Source organism: Meriones unguiculatus, chromosome 2 (genome assembly GCF_030254825.1).
Source record: "Meriones unguiculatus strain TT.TT164.6M chromosome 2, Bangor_MerUng_6.1, whole genome shotgun sequence".
NCBI classification, from domain to species: Eukaryota; Metazoa; Chordata; class Mammalia; order Rodentia; family Muridae; genus Meriones; species Meriones unguiculatus.
Genome location: NC_083350.1, coordinates 99,100,999 through 99,106,998, shown reverse-complemented (window position 1 = coordinate 99,106,998; position 6,000 = coordinate 99,100,999).

Sequence of the window (6,000 nt, the reverse complement as noted above, 5' to 3'; positions counted from 1 at the left end):
GGCAATAACCTCTCTTGGTTTCCTTTTAACCAAAAAATGAAAAAGAAGGCTCTAAATTTAGTATTTGAATTGTAATTCCTACCTGGAACAAAAATATATCTGATGTTCTGTACAGAGCTGTGTTTTGTCATCATCTTTGAATGTCCTCCATCAACAACAAGACAAACAGGATGAAGGAAGAGTAATGTGAGAGCCCGGTGTGGTGCACACCTTTAATACCAGCACTCGGAAGGCAGAAGTGGATCTTCGTGAGTTCGAGGCCAGACTGGTACACAAAGTTAGTCTAGGATATCCAGAGCTATTACACAGAGAAACCCTGTCGCAAAAAGAAAAATATAAAAATTAAAAATCAAATTTAAAAAATCAGAAAGTAGCATTTTCATGCAAATGAGCCACAGTCATAGCAACTGAGGAACACAGGACAACAGAACCTTCCAGCCTGCTGAAGGCACACATTGTTTCAGCCTGGTTCTTCTATTTTTACTTTTTATGTATATGGGTGTTGCTACTGCATGTCGGTCTGTGTGAGGTTGTCAGAATCCCTGAAGCAGGAGTCACAGACGGTTGTGAGTTGCCATGTGGGTGCTGGGAACTAAACCCAGGTCCTCTGGAAGAGCAGCCAGTGCTCTTAACCACTGAGCTATCTCCCCAGCTCTCTAGCTTAGTTCTTAATGTCACATGGTCCTCAGAGATGCTCTAGCAAGGTCCTCAACAGCTGATGTTGTGGAGTCCTCGCTGTAGTCTTGAAGTCACTTGTTTCTGGGGACCAAGCCATCAAGTTTTCTCTGACCCTCCCAGAATTTTCCCATGAAGACAGACAGACCTTAATATATTTTGTTTCTCCATAAGCCAGATGAAAGTTTTGTTATATAACACTAAGAACCTGGTTGGCACAGATGCAAAGAACACAGAAAGTATCATATCAAACAGACTATGAATACCTGTTTCTTTTTTTTTTTTTTTCACAAGCCAGAGTCAATTTCATTATTTTATTATTGATGCTTTGTTTTAAATGAACATAACTTTTCCTGGGTCTTGTGATAATTCATCAAAAGCAGCAGAACAAACCACCTTCAACTGTGTAAGGAAGCCTGCTTTTTTATCAGCTGGAAACTAATCCTTTTATGAGCAGAAATTTAAAAAAAACCCTTCAAATACATTTTCCCCTCTGTGTTTTCTTTCTTTGTCCTTTTTGATGTTAATATTAATGTAATGTATCTTGTTATTACTGTGAATTTAATCAAATTCTTATTTTATTAACTTATTTCCTAAGCCAAGTCCCGAGACTACTGCTAAATCTGTTCAGTTTCACTCTTTTAAAATACCCTCATTCTCTACCTTTGTTCAGATAGACTGACCACCGTAATTTAAATGGCTCAGTGGCTAGCAGCACAAACTGCTCTTACAGAGAACTGCAGTTCTATTCCCAGCATCCACACTGGGCAGCTTACAACCGCCTGTAACTCTAGCTCCAGGGTGCCTGACTACCTCTTGTGGCCTCTGCGGGCAATTACACTCACATATTCACAAGCCCCTCCCCCACCGTGCGTGCGCCTGTGCGCACACACACACACACACAATTTAAAAATACAAATCAATCCTTAGTATTACATAATTGTGAGGTGCTCAGAACAGTTTCTATCTTGCTTTTGCCTGCCGGTTTTCAAGTTGTCAACAGTTTGCAGTGTTCTTTGTGTGGTGCTTATGTGAAGAGCAAAGCAGGCAATATTAGTTGCCTCACTGACAATCATTTCCACCTTATTTCTTGCTTCCAGAGTCCAAATTTGTGCATGCAAAAAGCAGAAATAGTAGTAGGCTCTTCCCCACAACTCCATCTTTAACCTCGAATGGCGTAAGCTTCCTTTTGCTGTACTTGGTTTAGTGGTGGGAATGTGGCTGACACAAATATCTGACCGATCATGTATAACGGTGCTTAAACCCAGAGTGACTTGGTTTCCTGATAGAGATACACATAAATTCAAGCATTGGTGCTTTGTTCTTCCTGTTCTGTATGGTATCGTGTGGCAGTGTGATGTCACAGAAAGCATTTTGTGACCATGAAGGACATTTAAAATTTTTCTCAAGTGCCAGGTCAAGTGGTGCACACCTTTAATCCCAGAACTCAGGAGGCAGAGGCAGGAGGATCTCTGAGTTCAAGGCAAGCCTGGTCTACAGAGAGTAAGTTCCAGGAGAGCCAGAGCTACATAGTGAGACCCTGTCTCAAAAAAAAAAAAAAAGAAGAAGAAATTTACAAGAGCCAAACCAAATAATAATAATAATAATAATAGAAGAAGAAATAAAAGAGAGAGAAGCATCACTGGGTATAGTACTACATAGCAGAAATCCAAATACTCAGAGAGGATCATAAGTCTTAAGTCAAGACCAGCCTAAGCTACATAGTTAAACCTTATCTCCAAGAAAAAAGAGGTGAACTGGGTGTGGTGGAGAGCATCTGTAACCCCAGCACTCAGGAGGCAGAGGCAGGTGGATTTCTGTGAGTTTGAGACCAGCCTAGTCTACAAAGGGAGTCTAGGACAACCAAGGCTACACAGAGAAATCCTGCCTAAAAACAAAAACAAAAAAAGAGGAAGGAAAGAAGAAAAGGGAGGTGGAAAAGGAGGAAGAGATTTGCTTGAAGAAAACAGAAACTGAAAAGGGGAAAAGCAGCTTCAGAGCATGCTCTCTAATGTTCTCACCAAGAAAAGATAAGGCAGTGTTTTGTTTCCTTAAAACAAGAAGCAAACACTATTCCTAAAGTAGGATCTAAATGTGAGAATGAGCATATGAAACTTTAAAGCATGAAAACAGAATCTAAAAATCAAAATAGAGGCTGGAATATAAATGTGTAGAGATCTGTCAGAAGTACAGCATGAAAACCAAGCCAAGGCTGATCCCTGCAGCTCCCTGGCCAGCTAGTCTAGCCAAAGCAGTGAGCACCCGCTCCAGGTGGAGGCCCTGACTCAATAAAAAATAAATACATTTAAAAAGTGAAATGGCTTCTACACCCTGCCCCCCCACACACACACACATACCGTAGGAACACACAGATACCATACAGACTTTGACAGGGGCAAGGAGAGAATCACATGCTCTTCAACGACTCAAGCTTCAGACCTGCTAGATGTCAAAGCAGGGTACCCTGTATTTCCCAAACTCACTCATTAAGACCGACCCCTGCTTCCCCAGGCAGGGCTTTTGTCTTCTCAGAGGCTTGCTGATGTTTATCTCCATGCAGAGATGTGTTCAACTTATTTAGGAGTCTCATGCAAGTGGAGCAGTGGTGGTGCATGCCTTCAATCCCAGCATTTGGGAGGAGGAGACAGGCAGATTTCTAAATTTGAGGCCAGCCTGGTCTACAGAGTGAGTTCCAGCACAGGCAGAGCTACACAGAGAAACCTGGTTTTGAAAGAAAAAAAAAAAAAGATAGATAGACAGACAGATAGATAGATAGATAGATAGATAGATAGATAGATAGATAGATAGATAGATAGTATTTAAGGAATTATATAGGTTGTAAGATATACAACAAGTTTAAGAAATAATTATCAAAGAAAATCAGTGGTTACATAATGAGGAGGAAGAATAATATGATTCCGGTAGGTAGTGCACACAGAAAAGTTCAAGTTATTGACACTGAAATCCTGGTCACCTGGGCAACAAGCCTTTATTTTTAACCCTAGTCGTTAAGTTCCTCATTCTTAACATACAATTACTTTTAACTTACACTTAACAAATTCTTAACCTAAGTTAGCCTTTGTATAAAGTGAGGATGGAGGGCTGGAGAGATGGCTCAGAGGTTAAAACGAGCACTAGCTGTTCTTCCGAAAGGTCCCAAGTTCAATTTCCAGGAACTGCATGGTGGCTCACAACCATCTATAGTGAGATCTGGTGCCCTCTTATGGAATGCAGGCACATATGCAGGATAAACATTGTATAAATAAACAAATCTTTAAAAAATAAAATAAAATAAGGTTGCGGGTGCTGCAGAGATGGTTCGGAAGGTAAAGGCATTTGTTGCTTTTCCAAAGGGTTCCCAGCTCCCACATCAAGCAGCTCATACCCATCTGTAACCCGAGCTCCAGAGGACTCGGAAGACGCTAGCTTCCCCAGGCACTGCACGCGTACATATACCCACTTACAGACCTACACACAAACAAACCAATAAAAATAAACTTTTAAAATGTTTAAGGCATAAAATTACAAATTTAATTTTTCTCCTGGTTTCTTTGTCTTTGAATGTCATTCTTTTTATTGTTGTTGTTATTGTTTGTTTTGTTTTTAGAGACAGGGTTTCTCTGTGCAGCCCTGGCTGTCCTGGAACTCTGTAGACCAGGCTGGCCTCCGTCTCTGCCTCCAGTGTGCGGGGTTTAAAGTTGTGTGCCACCCCTGGTACGTCATTCTTCAGAACCTTTTCGAATGTTAAAAGTGCTATAGTAAGTAGCAGTCTTTGACAGTCAGGAACATGTTAAGAGTTTTCCTCAGCGGAGAAAAGATAAAATATTTGTAAACAACATCATATTATCTATCACACACAAATTAATTCAAGATGGAGGGCTAGGGATGTAACCTGGTAATGGAGTCTTTGCCTAACACAGAGAAAGCCTTGGGTTTAATCCCCAGCACCACAAACAATCATGTAAATAACTACAGAAATTCCATAGGGGAAGGGGGCTGGTGAGATGGCTCAGTTGTTAAGAGCACTGTCTGCTCTTCCTTAGAGGTCCTGAGTTTAATTCCCAGCAACCACACGGTGGCTCACAACCATCTATACAGGTATCTGATGCCCTCTTCTGGCATACAGGTGTACAAGCAGATAGAGCATATATATAATTTTTTTTTTAATTCCAAATGAATCAAGATTTCCAAGGAGTACTCAAAACTTAAAAGTAAAAGAGAAGTTGGGCACAGTGATGCACACCTAGAATCCCAGCACTCAGGGAGGCAGAGGTAGGTGGATCTCTGTGAGTTCGAGGGCAGCCTGGTCTACAAAGCGAGTCCAGGAGACCCAAGGCTACACAGTCACACAAAGAAACCCTGTCTTGAAAAACTACTAATACTAATAATAATAATAACAAATAAATAAATAAATAAATAAGAATGTAATAGAGGAAAATGTGGGAGAATTATTCTGATAGATGAAAATAGGAAAAGCATTTTTAAGCATGATACAAGATCTAGAAGCTGTAAAAGAAAAAAGGCTAAATATAAATTTATTTGTAAAATCCTGCTTACCATCACCACCATACATGACTCCAAACACATGAAAATCTGGTAACTATTTGCATTCTCAAAAATTGATAAGAAAAAGACCAATATTTGGCTTTCAAAAAAAAAATGGGCAAAGGATAAGAAAAAACACTTCTCAGGAAATAAATTACATATTGCTTTAAAACATGAAAACATGCTCAAACTTCGCTATAATAAGGGAGATGCAAATTAAACTTCCAGATTGGCACAGACAATGATTTTGATAACACCATGTGGATGAAGGTTAGGGAGACAGATGCTCAGGCATATTGCTGGTGGGAGTGTAAACCGCCTCTCCCCCTGTGGGGAACAACTTGACAACATCTATCTAAGTCTCAACTGTGTGTTTTGGCAGGCACCATGAGTTGTATACCCCAAAACCGTTCCTTCATAGTTGTTGCTAACAGAACCCAGTTGCTCAGGTGGCCATGAGCCAAGCAATAAGTCTATGCATTGACTATTTATGCTTATTAAACACTTGCTGGGTACCAGGCAGAGTTCGATCTCAGAAAACACCAATGAAGGACACCAAAGCCGAACTTTATGACAACCCAGCACGTACAGGCTAAATGACAATGTAACTTTGAATCTGGACTGCGGCTTTTAAGAGGGAATTGAATGAATGCTGATGTAATATGAACTGGCAACATAGCACAAACTCGGGTTAGTACAGACAGACTAGAAAATTGAGTTCTCCTTCTTAATTCTAAAATAATAATCATGTCAACACTGTTTCCATTGCTGTTTTTTTTT